The 17759-nt window shown below is 36.1% G+C and overlaps 1 long non-coding RNA gene across 1 annotated transcript; it reads left to right on the forward strand.

The window, feature by feature from the left end:
- Positions 1–2100: 2100 nt before the first annotated feature.
- LOC125691691 (uncharacterized) lies at positions 2101–7466 on the forward strand. The gene is made up of 4 exons (XR_007376220.1): positions 2101–2129; positions 3789–3883; positions 5657–5764; positions 7348–7466. It is a non-coding gene; the product is annotated as an uncharacterized LOC125691691 (long non-coding RNA).
- Positions 7467–17759: the final 10293 nt, after the last annotated feature.

The raw sequence follows: 17759 nt of genomic DNA on the forward strand, positions 1-17759 counted from the left end.
CTTAGAAACTTTCTAGGCTTCTTGTCCAGAGACTGATACCCTTAAACTCTTCTTCTGGATCTTGTAATATAAAATCTCAAAATCTCGTTTGCATTTCTATAATTGGTTTGGGTAACAAATTACCCAGAATTACTTACTATAAAAATCCATGTTTGATTTTCTTTTTCCTTCCAGAAAGATGGCTTGCCTTTTTCTTAATATATGTTTCAACAGTTTCAGTTCAGTTACAAAATGCTGTAAGAGCCATGAGACAGGCAGTTCCACCCTGCAAATTTTGACTATTATCAACAGCTGTTGAAAGAGTAATATATATAGAAGCTTAGTGGTGTTACATGCAAATATTATTTATGAATTCATAAAATGAGTACAATAGTGAGTGGAATTGTTACAACAAAAGAAAAAGACAAGACAATCAGTTAGGAAGTATTTAAGTATTTAACTGAAGTTTTGAAGACAAAACAAAAGCAAAGCAAAGGATTCCTGTAGGAGTATAAACATGAGCACAAAGAGACTTATTCCTCGCTGTTTTAGAACCATTTGCTATACCACTGCGTTTAGGCAAAGGCTTTCTCTGAGAGAATTTACAGTCAGTCAAGCTGTTTTTCCTCTGAGCTATTGCTCTGAACAAATTAAATTATGAAAATAAAATAAATACATTGTAAATGTCATTTAGGGGAACCAGATGCCTGGTAATAGCTAGAGGTATGCTCAGTTGATGATGGTTTGGCTGAAGACTTATGCCTTTCTTCATTGATCTGCAGTGAGACCACAGATATGGGGGGAGTAGCATTAGATTAGATAGTAGCCTATCTGTTGCTCTGAGATAGAGACATAATTTGGGACAGATAAAACTATCTCAGAACGAGAAAGACTTGATCAAAACTCTTCTGTATCTTCTTTAATGCATCGCTTTATATTTGTGCTATGCTTTTTTACTAAACTAAATTCAAAAATATATGCGAGTATATGTCTCTGTACTACTGTAAGGGAACTAGGGTACTGTTTCTTCTGAGTTTTGCAAGTTGTACTGAATACTGCAAATCTCTGATGTAATTCACATTTGACTTAAAATGAGGCAGCTCTCTGTCTGTGTGAGGAATGTGGTCATTTCAGTGTTTGAACTTCTGGCAGGACAGGCAGAAATATGATAAGAAAAGGAAAACAGTAAAAGTAGAATGGAACTTACCAAATGTCAAAACTCCACTGAACTCTTAGATTTAGTGTAAGACATTCTTTGGCAATGCCAGCAGTGTCTATTGGACTTTGTACTGGTTATTGAGCTAAGGTGCTTGATTCAAGGTTCTTACAACGATCTGGCCAAGATAATACAATTGGCTGTGCTGGAAGTAGGATAGCTAAATCAGCTTTCTAGCTAGGCTGGTGATGTCTTCTTCGCAAACTTACTGCTGAAGAATTCGATGAAACAAAAAATTAAACAGTTTCAACAAAAAAGAATAGTCTGCAAAAACAAAGGATAGACAGAAAGAAGAAAGAAAAAGAGGTTAAATGGTTATATGAGAAATATCTTGGTGATTTTGGCTTTGATAGTTGTCTTACAACTTTATAACTACTTATCACATCAGATTAATTTTGCAAATTAACTATACCTGTGTTACTGCAGGATATGGTTTATTTCAATTATGGAAATGTGATTTCCATTACTGTTCCATTATTGTACCATTCTGTTTATGATTTTTTGGTAACAAACACAGGGCAAATTTTTCATTGATATCACACTTAAAGTCAGTCACTCTGCTTCACATCATTTTATAGGATCTGTTAGGTGTACCTATTTAAAACTTCTACTGAGAGTGAGTTTATTTCCACAAAAAAAGGATGCGTAGAAATGATGAATTGGTGGCATCTAGATGCTATGGTGATAGATTAAATAAAAGTTTATATGATTATAATGATGAGCTCTGGTGTATGAGATGATAATATTATTTCCCTCTGTATGATATAGAAAATAAACTATTTGCCTGGAATAAATGGACTCTGCTAGATTTCAAGTACTAACTCCTCAGCAAGACCTTACTTTTTTTCCTACGCTGCTTAATCACAAGCATATGCCATTTTCTCCAGACAGGGAATGCTTACACAGGTGAATGCAATACCGTGCATCTATACTGGTAAGTATTTATTCAAAGGAACAAAAAACAAAATGACATTTTCTTTCTAAGCAAGATGGGATTATATGACTGCTAATCTGTTTCCATTCCCTGAACTATCTGGCATTGTACAGCATCATGCTATGTACACATACTAAGATTTCTAAGAGGGAAGAGTGAAAAAGAGTACAATTTAATATCTTTTGTTTTAGTCCTACTGACTGTGGTCATGAAACGCAGTCAAGAGTTGTAGTTGTTGCAGTATCAGCAAGGGCTCTGAATTTATCCAAGTTCTGAGTTCTTCAGTGGCTGATTCTAATACTTTTTCTGTATTTTACCCGATTTATGTCAATACTACTTATTCTTTGCACTCCTCAGTATTTACTGAGGAGTTCTCATCCTGACTTTTGTTGTGGAATTGTTTATTTCAGTGGCATAAAAAAGTTAAATATAACAACTTAAAATAATTAGACAGATAAACACCACTTATGAGTGCTTATTGTGGAGAGATATTATGGCTTTTCAAAAAATGTCTGTAAAGACAGCCAGAAATCGATTTTTAACTATGGAAACACATGATAGTCATTTTAAGAACCAAATTTGGGAAAGTATTTGCTGGCACTGGAGGAATGGCAGTCATCTTCATAGCAGGCAATTAACATGTGATTCTGGAATCCTTTGTGGGTTTATGTGATAAAATGCTGTGAGGCTGATTGCACTGCTTTTCCCCCATAAAAATGTGGCCTCTCTTTGATTCTGAGAAAATTCCTAACTCCCTGCTTGATTATAAGGTCCTGCACAAATCCTCAAGAGAGGTAAGCAGAAGTCCCTGTAGGTTAGGTCTGTCATAATTTTCTTAGAACAGCTCTATTATGGATAATTCCCTGGAAGTCAGCTGTAAAGCTCAGCAGGTTCCCTCCTGATATCCTTCACATTTGGATAATTAACTGAGCTGTTCGAACAACAGAAACTTTATAATGTTCAGCAGTGGGAGTCTTGCAGCTGATCAGCTTTACCTTCACCAGCACTTGTCATTTTAACACTCGAAGGGTAATGTTTCAGGATGAATGTAATCTTCAAGCAGGAGAAGATTTAAAATATACAGGAAAATAAAGGCCTCAATAAATTTATTATGCAGACTGTAATACTCCTTGCGCTGTGTTGCTCGTGTACTCTGTATTACTATCTAAGAGGGAATTAGTCAACCTTGTACCTGTATAAAATAGGCTTTGCTTGATTGTAAGGAGAAAACAAGTAATGAATCCTCATGGAAACCAATCCTCGATGTCCTGAGAAATAGGATGCATAAAACCTTCATGCTGATCACAGCAGTCTTTCCCAGACAAAACTTTATTTGTTAAGAAATGGTGAAGCGAAATATGCGCTGGCTTCTTATTCTTTTGCTCAGTTCATGTGATAGTTAAAAATGATTCAAGGACTAAGCCCTTTCAGTGGAGCTTAAAGGAGCAACATGGTCAGGGTCTACTGAAACAGTGATGGCTTCATGCAGGACCACACAAAAATTAGATCCGGTGTCTGAGATGGTTGTCCAGATGCTTCTTGAACTCTGGTACGATTGGTGCTGTGACTGCTTCCCTGGGGAGCTTGTTTCAGCGCCTGACAACCTTCTGGGTGAAAAGTACTTTTCTGATATCAAACCTTGGCCATCCTGTGTTTCAGCTCCACACTGTTCCCTTGAGTCCTGTCATTGCCACCAGAGAACTGAAATCTGTGCTGCCACCATGCTCCCCTAGTGAGGACGTGTAGGCCACAAGGTAATCTCCTTATTCCTTTCCCTACAAGATCTCACTCCTCTCATTCCCATTCAATAAGTAGTCTCCTTTATTTACAATCTGACAGATGTTTGGTATTCCCATCATTTTCGAATAGAATGCTTTAAAACTGTTTTTTAATTATTATTTAATTAATTTTTTATTATTATTTCATAGTTGTTTCTCCCCGAAAATCAGCAAAGGTTGAAGTACTTATTGGGAACCATCTCCTCTTTACTTTAAGAAAAAAAAAAGTCTTTCTTAAACAGTTAATGCATTTCTGCAAAATGAGAATATAGCAAGCTGTTTTATGTAACTTTTCCAGCACTCTTCTATGTAGGTCATTCCAAAAGTAATGCCTCCTATTTACTTCCACGGAAACTGCAAAAAGCACAATAACACTGTTTGATCGAGCAAATTCAACAAAACGCTGTTTTGCATCATAGTCACTGCCATTAACTGCTCTGCATGGATGAGCTGATTCAAATGCTCTTCGTTTCACATTGACACAGCTGTGCATGGTCTTCTGGAATGTGGCTTGTCTTTCAAATTGCTATCACCACTGTTGAAACTCACTACCCACTTTCTCGCTGTGTTCACTTCCACTCTGGTCTCCAGAAACATTCAGCAAGTGCCAATGAATGTCAATAGATGCAATTTTCTCCTGCATGGGGGAATTCAATGGCACACTTTTCTTTATATGCATTTTAGTGTGAGGTACCATTTTGTCTGACTGCTCCTCTGCAACCATCTGTCATATGCCGACAACATGTAACAGAATAATGGTGAGAAGGTTTGATCTCTATTGCCATACCACCAGCTTTCACCTCTGAATTTGTGGGCCAATGTAATAAAACAGGAGGCATTAGTTTTGGAGCAGTCTTTCTCCTAGAAAGGCAATAGTTATTGTTTCCCATAATCTGACACCTTCTAAGATCTTCTTAGGCAAAAAAGCAAAATTGTTTAAGTGAGTTTAATGAGTTCCAAAACTCAGTGGGTGTAAAGAGCAGACAATATTACTTGAGAGGATACTGACTTCAGCAAATAAGGAATATTAATGCATTGGTCGAATAAAATCCAATGATTACAGTGAAATTTGTCCTCATTTTTGTACTCAATTTGGTTCATAAAAATTGGTTACTTAAGCCTCCCTCATACCTCCAATTGTAAATGTTTATTCTCTACAAGTAAAAGAAATATTCTCATTAGAAAGATTCAAGACTACTTGACATTTATTTATTAGCCAACAGCCATGAAGGACTGTTTGAAATTAAGAGGGGTTTGTAAATCATAATGCATTATTTAATGTCCTGAAAAATAGTTGCAGTAGATAATTATTAATTACTGTGAGATATTGTTGCAATGGCAATAACCAGAATAGAAATGTGTTTTAAAATGCAGTGAAAAGCAACATACTCACAATGGTTAGGAATACCATATTTCTCAAAGCAGTTTAACTTAATTTTAATGAACTACAAAGCAAAATCTTGAAAGGTTTATTCATTATTCTTAACTTTCTGGATACATTAAGACCTGAAGAACATGAATAAAATCTGACAGAATACTGTAAGTAAGAGAAAAAATAGTTAATTTTCTCTGTGCCAAGATGTTTTACTATAGCGCAGTTTTCCACTGATGAATAACTAAGCAGATGCATTGTTTCCCATAAGATTCATACTGATGAGGTTAAGATGCGTTGTTCTCAGGTCAGGTCAATGTTTGTCTTCTGGAGAGAACTGCTCAGCGTTTATTTATTTAATTGTTTTTCTCACTTAGATAACAGCAAGCACAGTAAATATTGTGTTATATGAAAATGATTGCTAGCAGAGAGGCTGTTTGTTACAAGCCATTCTTCCCAATACAAAATGGACTGCTTTCTATTAGGTAAGTGGAATGCTTTTTAAGTTAAGAAGGTTGCAGTTTCCTTAGGTCTTCAAACTCCTCTGAGATGTAAACCTGTTCTTTAACAGTACAGGCAGTGTTGAGGCTTGTTAGTGTAGCCTCCCAAGATATTATATCTTTGTCCTAATAAAGTGGAAGAATCTATAGTATAATAACTCACTCTGCAACAAGGTTAACTTAAATTTTTTATTAAGACAGAGGCCATTAAACTGTAGCAGCAGTTAGATAAAGAAAAATTCAGAGTTAACCATATCAGGATTTTCTCTGACACCTTTCCCATATTGCTTTACACATTTTTTAGTAGTACTTAAGAAATATTTCTCTCAAGTGTCAATGTGATTGCTTTCTTAAAACTGCTTTCTGCTAGAATTGCTTCTGCGATGTACGACTCTAAAATGAAAACTTAATATACTGAGCCGCTTTAATCACCTACTGTAGCTCAGATAAGCCAATATTAAAACACATTTATGCATGAACAACTAATAACTAATAATTGAAAGAAATTGCATGCAACCCTAGAACCCATTTCTTAATTGTAACTCATTAAAGTAAATTATGGTATATTATACCAATTACAATGCTGAAAATAGAATTTAGCAGCAGTTGTTCTGTCACTTTACCCTTCATTTTAGCTTTTTATGGCGGATATGTTTTGAAAATAATTTGTCCTAATCAGATGGTGTTATGTATTACCAGTGAGTAGCTACACCTCCATGCAAAATTGTCCTTAGAGAGGCATTGGGTTAAGCATTAAAACTTACACTCATTAGAGCTAATTGAATGTTATTGGCGTGAACACGAAGAGTTGTTGTGGTTGTTCAAACAACATACGAATCTATAGATTCATATAATTGCACTGCTATCTACTGCTATATTTATTGTAGGCTGTAACGTATTATTCTAGAGAGTAGATGTTAAAAAAAAAAAATCACTGAAACTAGATGTAAGCTAAATAGTAAATGCTTTATTACCATTACTGTCAAGCTTCCCCCGTTCAGTGATGAGCTTTTCAGTGGTACTTTAATAAGTATAAAACTACAGTGAACTTTCCATATACTGGGTAATCATTCAAACGGTCTGTGTGAATGTTACCTTTTCTGTAAGGTCAACTTTTGGGAATCTCAGTACTGTTCCTGAGCATCAACTCATTGCTCCACTTGAATTCAGGGACACCTAGCACTAAACAGCAGAGAACCCAAAGGAGAGCAAGGCAAGCCAAATCAGGAGCAGTTTGAGCATCTCCCATTCCCAAAGGTTGTGGGTGCTCAAGACATGCAGGATATAACTTAATGAAAACAGTCATTTGCTTGAATTCGCTAATCCCTAATGATTACAGTGCAAAATCTTGCAATCCAGTTACAATGTACCACATAGTTGCTCAATCTTTTGAGCTCACCTATTGTTTCTCTGAGGGGCTGCTACAAAAGAAAAAAAGACATTTATACCAGGAATTCTCATTTAAACTCTTCCAGTCCCTTGTTTACTTGTGGTTTCCTGCGGGAGAGATGGGTCACAGCAGTTATTCATTTTACTATTTATTTAATTTTTGTTTTACTTGGGTTCAGTACAGATTACTGCCACTGAAACATGAAAGACTGGAAGGAGTAGGAGAAGACCAGTAGAAATACTGAAAAGAAAGAGAAAGGAGGAATGAAAGAAAGTCAAGAGAGAGGTACATTAAAAAACTGAGGTAAACAAAAGGGTTATCAGTGTTTTGACGTGGATGTGAATTATTAACACAACTCCTTTCCTTTTCCTCTCAAAAATATCCTCAAACTTTCTGCTAAATGAACACATTCAACCACTGAAATAATAGAAAATATCACAATAATTAACGTTACTTTTCAGCTACATCATCTCTGATATCTGAAGTGTGTGATATGTTCTTTAATTACAATATATTTTGCTGGGTTTTGTTCCAAGTTCAGTGTCTCATCTAATACACTGAATAGAATAATGATCAAGTACGGTTACTATTCAATAACTTTATTCAGAATGATGGAGGTGATTCTGCCCCTTTAGCCTGTTGTCATGAGACCCCACCTGAAGTATTGCATACTGTTGTGAGTCCCCAGCACAAGAAGGACATGGAGATGCTGGAGCAAGTCTAGAGGAGGGCCATGAAGATGATCAGAGAGCCGGGGTACCTCTGTTGTGGGGACAGGCTGAGAGAACTTGGGCTCTTCAGCCTGGAGAAGAGAAGGCTCCAGGGAGACCTGATCCTATCAGGTACCTGCCAGTACCTGAAAGAGGCCTGCAGGGGAGCTGGGAAGGGACATTTTGTAAGGGCGTGTAGGTACAGGATGAGGGGAAGGGTCTTTAAACCGGAAGAGGGTAGATTTAGACTACATATTAGGAAGAAATTCTTTACTATGAGGGTGGTAAGATGCTGGAATAGGTTGCCCAGAGAGGTTATGGATACTCCCACCCTAGCAGCATTCAAAGCCAGGCTGGGTGGGGCTGTGAGCAACCTGGTCTAGTGCAAGTTGTCCCTGCCTATAGCAGGGGGGTTGGAAATAGGTGATTTCAAAGGTCCCTTCCAACCCAAACCATTCTATGATTCTATGAAAATGCAGTATTTTGTGCAACCAATACAATTCAAATAACCTGTATTAATTCCACGCTTGATCATAGTCCAGTGAGTAAGGTGAAAACAAGTGCTTAGCACATAAGCCTTTCCCAGCCATAAATGGTGCCCTCCACTTCACCATGTGATACATGCATAAAGTCTGACTTTGACTCCATAGTCCATCAGTGGCTGGTTTTGGCACTTTTTGCCACTTGCCCAAGCAGTCACATGCAAGTTACTATAACTAAGACTTTTACTGAAAGGGAATCCTCTTTTTTTCTTTTTCTTTGTCTCGTTGTTGTTGTTGTTAGATCTGAGGTGACTGGCTGCTGAGCATGGCTTGTGCCTTTTTAGCAAAGTCAGTGTTTTAGGTCCTTAACCACGTATTTTGAATACAAATGCTTCTGACTTACAGCTACTGGTCTTCAGTCCCAGAAAAGCCAGACCACAAATCTCTCAAGTTCAAAGTGGGCCCTAGAGGAAAAGTGTGATTTAAATTCATTCTCTGAGCCTCAGAATTTCAGTATGATCAAGAGAGGGCATTTTAGACACACATACAATAATCAATTTTTTCAATATGGTGCTTAGCTGATGCTTAACCAGAACTTAATCCTTTCATTTTCATGTCAATTATGTCCAATGTGCCAATTCAATACTGAAATCCTTTAGCTCATCACACTCATATGTGCTGTTACTTCATGTGTTCCATTCAGGTCAGAGACTGAATATAAAAAACTGTTATTCATTTCATTTGCAATTTGTTATTCGGTGCCAGGGGAAATGCAAGTGTGATGATAATTTAACGGGTAAAGAATTATTTACATTTCTAGTATTACTAAAAGAATGTGTTATATTAATTGATGTATTCAAGTATAAATAGAAGCAGGCTTTCAGACCAAGAGGCAGAATAACGTGTGTTTCAAAACTACTTGGTACTCATTCCCCAGTTGTACTGCAGAGATGAGATTGAACGGATAGCTACAAACTTATCTTCAACCCTATTTTTATATAGCCTGTATGGTATGAAATCTACTACTCAAAGTATTGGTTTTAAAGCTAGAATTTGTTTTGTAACTATTAAGCTGCAAGTAGCATATTCTATAGCTGTTAAATGCAAACCTTGATAGACAATGTTCTTGTATTTGCAGCCCTTATGATTTTTATTGCTGATAGAGAAATGTTCCGTTTCTGTTAGGAAATTCCATTGTTTTAGACAGATAACCAGAGGAATTAAAATGGGTTGGTGATATTACACTAGTGCTTCTCTTTTGTCTTACTTTACTTTCGGAGCTGGCAGAGATTGTGATTTTACACTTGTGCCATCATCAGACCTTTCCCCTTCAATAGCAATGACTCTCTAGTTGTTCAAATATGCTGAATTCATGCTATTCATAGAATCATAGAATCATAGAATCACCAAGGTTGGAAAAGACCTGAAAGATCACCCAGTCCAACCGTCCACCTACCCCCAATAGCTCCCACTAAACCATGTCCCTCAACACAACATCCAGTTGTTGATGCAGCTATTGGTATCTCTGTAGGTAAGTTCTGCAGTCTCCTGCAGAACAAGGCTGTAGCTTACTTTAGTCTTTTGCTGAATATTCTTTTAATACAGGAGCTTTACTATATCTTTCTGTTTCTGTTTAGAAGTGACTATTTCTGAAAGAATTGCCCTCGTTTTGTTATATAATGTTTCAAGTAAGAGGTAAGCATAAGAAGAGAAAGTCAAACTACTTTCTCATCCTTCTGCAATAGACTTTTAATGGCTTTTATCATTTTGTTCTGGAAAACAAATGTTAATATTAGAGTAACCGGAATTTAACCTCACAACACTGTTCATGGGACAAATATATCATTATTTCCATTTACCAGTGGTAGCCTGAAGCGAAGATAGATTTTAGTGGCTGGCCCAAGGTCATGTAGAAATGCTGTAGTAGAAGTTTAATTAGAGGCAAGATCTTCTCTGTGCTAGTCTAATACTTATTAGCTATGCTTTCTATGTCATTAATGGTAATGGGAGGCATTTATACTTACATGGGAGAATACTAGCCTGAAGAAATTTTTTTTCCAGGCATAACAGAATAAAATCTTGTGCATTCTGTGAGAATTCCTCGTAGCCTTAGCACACTTGTCAGGGTTTAACCTTGGTAATAGAAAAATCAAAGAGGTTGCAAAGTGTAATTCTGCTCTATGCAGTGCCTGGGCAATCAGCATTGTGAGGTTCCAGGTCTCTGTCACTTCAGTGTTCTGGGCTGAATTTCTTCTGCTTAAAAGTAGAGATCTACTGGCTGCCAACTGGCCTTCCAAGACCATTTTAGACGCAAAAAGTCAGTCTGGTTACCTGTGGTCTATGCATCTAAAACAAAAGACCAAGATACAATTAACAAAATTTGTATGTAAAATTTCAGGGATTAAGCTTTTGACATTTGATTTCTCCATAAAAATCAACATTTTGTATGCCTAAGATATAGATAGATGTGGAGAAGATGTCACACGCGCACACGCACACACACACACAAAATTAGGACTTCGATTAAAATTTTATAAGAAAATAAAAATCAATCTTAGAAGGGCAAAACATTCCTTTGAAGCTTTACTAGGTTACTTAAAAAAAATATATCTGTGGAGTCTCTGTACATCAGAGGGATCTCTTTGTATTGCAAAATCTTGCCGCTTAAATGGAAATTAGGTCTTTTATTCCAGTGCAGTGAGTGATGCAGTTCCACTCACTGACAGTGTGGGTGAAAACATCTCTATAAGTTCTTGGTGAGATGTAAGTCAGTGTAAGGGTGACGTTGTTTTTTCTTTCCCTGTTGTTCCACTGGCATAGCACTGAAGTTAATTCTATCACTATGCTAAAATGTCTCATTCCACGTAATTTAGTAATGGTAGCAAAGAGGGGACCAAGCTCTATGTATAAGCCATATGTTATACACTAAATAAGGAGTATTATAATCTAGTTACTAATAAAACCCCACAGGAAATCTGATGGATTCCCCCCCCCCCTTTTTTTTTTTTTTTTTTTTTTCCTTCCCTTTTTTACCTTACTGAGTCCAGAGATGGCAATGAGATAGTTCTCTTCTATGGCAATGCCCAATAGATGGCAGTATAATCTCTATAATAAAACAACTTTGCAGTGAGTGAAGAGACATCCGGGGTGAATTTCAGCTTTTGGCTGCCGATTGCCAAAAGAGATGTGGGACTTTTTGTTTCAAAAAGTGTCCTTATAGGAAAACATAGCAGTGTGCATCGTTTTCTGATGGGACTTTTGTCACTTCTACTTAATGCAATCACAATTTTGTTTCTTGAGAGTGTTGCTATTCTCTCTAATCAGGACTAGTAAGTATAGCTTGAATGGTTCCAAAGGGTCATTGATTCTTGGCTATAAAGGATTTTGTTTCTGTTTATTGAACAAAAGCTTAGAAAGAGGAAATCTTATTTCTATTAGTGTTAGAAATATGTATGCAGATAATGTCCATTCATGTATACACGCATGCAGACAAATTTGTGTGCAGCCTTCAAGAAAGGCAATTCTATAATACTTTTGAAACAATCCCCCTTTTCTCAGTTTATAAAGATAATTAGTTCAGTAGTAGATGCTTTATTTTATGTAAATATAGATGTTTCTCATTTGGAATTCAAAAAATATTTGAGCATGATTAAAAGAACTGCCCCCCCCCCATACAGAGACAGACCAGAGTAGTATTTTCTTTCTCAGTTATAACCAGTCTAATAACACAGACTGAATTACTGAATTAGTCCTGCCACATCCATGCTTCTAGATATAAATATCACACTTCAAATAAATCTCTCTGTTTCTATATATGTTTCCATTGCTAAAATAGATCAACAGTTTTTAAAGGTAGCAGTAAAATTTAACTTTAATTTGAACACTGTATTACCCTGTATCAGAAGAGAAAAAACTTTTCAGCATATTCTGTAACATTTCTTGTCCTTTCCCCTCTGAAATACTGTGACATTCAACAGGCCATTTCATGTTGAGCAGGGAAACCCCTGTGCACTCATAATTATGTACAGTTCTTAATTATTGTAAGTAATGCATGATTATGGAATAATTAAAACTAGGAAGTTCATTCTGCAATACTATTCTTATTTGAGGAAGGAATTTTCTCGGATATTTTCTTTGTAATAATCACTGAAAGATCTCCTAAATGAAAGAGCAGTTGAACAAAGTGTTTTTTCTATATGTTCCCCAAAGAATCAATGGCCTGTAGTTCAAATTGATGTTTGATACTTAATTAGTCATGTAAGGAAGCACAATGTAATAATTTAGCAACTTGTAAACTAATATATTTTTAAACATGTAGTATAAGATTAGGACATAAAGTGGTCCATCAGAAGCAAAATGAAAGTAAGATGTTTATGAAATTTTGCAAATATATGGCAAGGGACCTGCCATACCTTCAGCTCCATCCGCCGTCTTCTAGGAAAGCTCTATTAGAAATACAAAAAAGCAATGAAAATTATGGAGCAACAAAAGTGTAGGAAGAAACTGATATTCTTTTACTGAAGGTGAGGGGAGGACATAAGCAGGAGCATCAGAGACTATTTGTTAACACGCTTGTTTAGTTGTATTAATTTTGATTTTGAGAGGCTATTCTGCACCTATATCACTGTGGTTTTATATAAGAAGAGTGGAAGACAGAATGGGGATAAATCCTTCAGCAAAAGAGGAAAAGAAGGGGAAGGAGAAAAGGAGCAATATTGAAGAGATGACTCCAGCTCGCCAAAAGGACCCTGAATCAAGACAACACAGAAGGTTGGAAAGAAAACCCACGTTTGTTTTCAGCTTAAGAACTGTGTCTTCAGTGATGAGTCTCCCAGGAAATAAAAGATGTGATGTAGCACTCTATTTGTGCAAAAAGAAAGTGAGGGTAATTGCTTTGGTTGGCATCGATCCCACCAAATTTTTAAGTACTTAATTGAGGATCCTAATTAAGAGTGTAGTTGTCCTAGGTTTTTGTACAATCAATAAAGCAAAGCTTCTAGAGGGCAATTCAAGTCTTGCATTAACTCAATCACTGTAGGAGAAGCTGTCTCTATCCGCTGAGTCTTAATCAGCTTTTACCTAACAAATATTTGCCATTTCTTCTTTCATGCCATACTGGACTTTGATCTTTCCTCATCATTTTTTTTTTTTACTACTCTATAGTTTGGCCTGCTCTTCATGTTTGGGTGAATATATAGAAATGAAAAAAAAATTGACTCAGAACACACTTCCTAAGGAGAATGAAAGAATCAAAACATCAGCTCATGTGCCTTAATGCATCTGAAGAAGTACCGTAGTTTCTTGAAGACCTTTAAACTGAAGCATGAAACTCAGACTTGAACTGAATTGTCTCAGGGTATTTTGTCCTCAGAATCATTTGTGGTTCCCCTTGTTTTGTTTTACAGATACGCTGTCATCTTGAGTCATACGTGAACAGTGATCTTTTTCCTGTTCCCTAGCGTAATGTCACTATGGATAATAACCTGTGATGGAATGATTTCCTATTTTTGAGCAATTACTTGAAATATTTCTAGTGTTTCCTGTTTCAAATTCCCTGCTGATATCTAAATGCAGTCTCAGATCTGAGGACAGGAACTGCAAACACTCTGGATGAGATACCAACATCCATCTTGGCTTTCCATACAAATGGTGAGATCAAGAATTTTTTGCCATCTGCATTTGCTCAGAGAAGGAACTTTAGGCTTGAAATGAAGTTTTTGAATTGTTTGGACCAGGTTTGTCTTCTGCTCTAAGGACTAGCTCAGTTTGCTCAAAGTGGCAAGGGCATTCTTTTCCTTCTTAACAAATGATGCAGAATATTATTTTTAGTTGATAGTTCTGGCTGTCTGTCTGACTCACAAACCAACCCTCGTAATCAGTTTCAGAACATAATAACATTGTTCAAGTGAACAGGGGTACAAACTGCAAGATTAAAGAGAGTCAAATGCACATAACAGCTCACTTCAACTTTGCAATCAGACAGGTAATTATTATTTCTCAGGATGCCATAGTCCAGCAATTATAAAATTTAAATATTAATTTTAGAAGTCTTAATTATAGCAACCAGAATAATTCTGTTCAAAGTAGTCCCCAAAATAACTTAGCAAGAAGCTAATAGCAATTTACCTGATTGAGGAACTGGCAGAGACTTAATTAGAAATGGAAATTGCAGTTTGCCTCTATTTGCATTGTAAATAGGAGAAGAATCTGATCTTTTGAGGGAAGTTTTTACTTGTTTTTCATTACTGAAATAATAGGTTATCAACAAATTCACAAAAAATAAGACTCATTGATGAACATATACATACGATTTGCCTTGATTTATACCTGGTCTACGTCTGTGTTATTATCTGTAAATAGGAAGTAAATAGATTAGGATAGGTAAACAAATAATTTTACAACATCCGTTTTCTGATATGTGTAAATAACAAAGTGTGCTAATTTGTTTAGGAGTAGTAATCTGACATGAAACATGTCCTTCACTGGAAAATAAATATTATGCGGTTTATTTCTTTTTGCCTCAAACTTTGGTTGTAGAATGAGACGTCACACTTCATTTCTGTGACTAACACATCCGGTGAGATGTCATGTCCTCACACTGCTGTAAGGATCTGTCTGTACCAATAGTGTATACTGAGAAACCAACTGAAACATACTGCTAGTAAACGCAGTGGTGTTACCTGCTGCACTAATCCAGGCAGGCGTGCCACTGCAAAAGCACCTAACAGGTAAGGTTCATCAATAAATACTGTAGAATTTAGAGACTGCAGCTGTGTTTGCGTGCCAAGCTCCATAAAACCTGCTGTGGAGTCTTCATAGCATAAGCAGAAAAGTAAACAAATAAGAAATGTTTAGTCTCCATTTTACAGCATCATATAAAATTGAAACTGTTTACACCCCATGGAAGAATGTTACTTGACTCTTCTTTTGACTACATTGTTTCAGTTATGCGTAAGGATTGTTGTACTACTTCAAATTAGTGTTAATTTACCTTTTGGTGGGTACTTAAAATATGTTTTATAATTAAAATAAATGTTTACTTTGCAGCAGAGACGATGCTAAGAATCCTGTATTGTTGGAATTGACAACAGCAGTTCAAGAAGAAGTGTTTTAGTTTTACTTAAATACTTTCCTTAAATATTTCTCTTAAAAAGAGAAATGGTTTTATTATTGTTAGAGATTTTTACAATTTAAAAATTCAATACAGCAGGCTTAAGAGTAGAAAAAGATCAAGCAGACAAAACACCTTATAGCTTGATAATTTTATCACTGGAGTTCAAATATTTGTTCAAGGAAGTAATTACTAAATAGAAGGTAGAATAAGACATGAAGATGTGCAAGAGAACAGCAAGTTTGAGACTATTGGAACATAGGAAATTTAAGGTTTAATCCACAAAATTAAATCAGCTTCTCTGTGTGCTTAAAACAGGCAACTGGGCTTTCTTCATTGCTTTTGTTCGTCATGACCAGAAATTTTATTTTGGGCTTGAGATATTTGGTGGACTGAATTACTTACTGAATGAACAATTCCTGATGAAAACTTGTTACTGGAGAATTTTTGACAGAGCATTACTTCAGAACCATGCAATACTAGGTTACATCCCAGCAACCTTGAGAGCATTCCCAACTCCTTTCAAAAAAGCATTGGTGTGTTTTTTGGTACAGCTGAGTTTATCAGAAAAGATACAGTGGTAGTGGTTGCAGTAAGTTGCATCTGAATTAATATTTTCTCTGAGATATATGTCCTGAACTTGGAAAGCAACTGTGGCTTTTTTTTTTTTTTTTTTTTTTAATAGAAAATACTGTGTGGAGTACAATTCAAAAACAAATGACCTCATGACTTGTATTTAACACAAAGCGTGAGTTATAAAAATAGAAGGAGCCTCTTATGCTTTCACGGTTTCGGAAATAGCTTCTCATGATCTTTAATGAATATTTTTTCTCCAAGTAGAAACTAAGTGATGGTATTAAGAGCCATCAAAAGAGGCATGCTTTACATCCTAGACCCTTGATCAGAAAATTGCATCAGGACTGAGGAAGCTGCATGTCACCAAGGTTGGTCTATGTGTTTTCACTTATGGTGGTATCCTGTTTTAACAGATGTTGAAACACCTCAGGTATGGAAATAGATTTCTGTCAAAAAAAAAAAAAAAAAAAGAAAAAAAAAAAAAGAAAAAAAAAAAAAAGGAATAGTCACCAAAACCCAAATCGCTTTCTCTGATAGTGCCTGAATGTACCATCTGTTTCCATTGCATTACAAATTGATGTAGAAAATTGATATGCAGTACTGTTTCTGTGTAGCTTCTCATTTGCATTTGCTTTTGTTGAAAATGGATGTAACTGAAAACCATCACACTGAAATATGCCAGACTCTGGAAGGAAGCGTTCAAACCAGCCTGGGGTCTTCCAGTCCAACGCTGGATCCACATCTAAATGTTGCAGCTGCCCACATACATATAGTATGCTGAAACACAACTTTGGATCTAGACACCACACAGATTGACAGATGTTCAGGATTCTGTGCCAAAATATCCACTTTTATTTATGAATGTAAGAATTGAATAATTATAATGACATAAGGCCTAGTAGCTAAGTATGTTAAATAACCATCTAATCAATTAACTCAGATAGCCAGTATCTAATAGCAGCAGTATGGTTACTTTCACTCAATACCAAGAACATAAACTCACTTTTCTTTGATCTAATATGTGCAGAACAATGAAATCACTATATTACAGTTTGCCATGGCCATGACTGTGATTAATCTCAGTGTAAATCACCATCCCAAAATACCATTTCATCCTGTGTCTGGAGAGAATAGAGTTATAGTTTTCTAACCCCACGTAATTGTCCAGATCACTCCTAGGCAGAAATAAAGCAGCCAAAGTGCTTCTCAGACCTAAGCTGGTGACATATTTTCTCTGTTGGACACTATACTGGGTGACAGCAGATATAAATGATACTCCTCCCTGACATCCACTTCTTTCCCCACATGATCTGTACTAGAGAGGCTTTAGGAGCCAACAGATGCAGAAACCAGTTCCAAAATCTGCAAGCCTGTAGTGGGTTTGTCTGAACAGAGCTCAAATGTATTTGTGAAACAAGTATTTACATGGTTTTCTTCACAGTAGAATGAGCTTTCAATATCTATTCTCTTCCAAAAAGCAGTATCTTCACTCTTCTGTCCTATAATAATTCTGAAATAAGATTTTCCTTAGTTCTGTTCTTTTGTTATTATATTTATTTTAAGTGCTTCTGGAAGGAAGAATTCATAAAAGTTTGTCTTTTTTTCAAAAAAACATCATGCTTTGCTGATGCTTTTTTTTTCATTGCATGCTTTTGCTTTGTGAACTGACTCTCAAGTATGGTTTCCAGAACAAGTGTGAATACAAAACTTG

Source organism: Lagopus muta, chromosome 4 (assembly GCF_023343835.1).
Source record: "Lagopus muta isolate bLagMut1 chromosome 4, bLagMut1 primary, whole genome shotgun sequence".
Taxonomy (NCBI): domain Eukaryota; kingdom Metazoa; phylum Chordata; class Aves; order Galliformes; family Phasianidae; genus Lagopus; species Lagopus muta.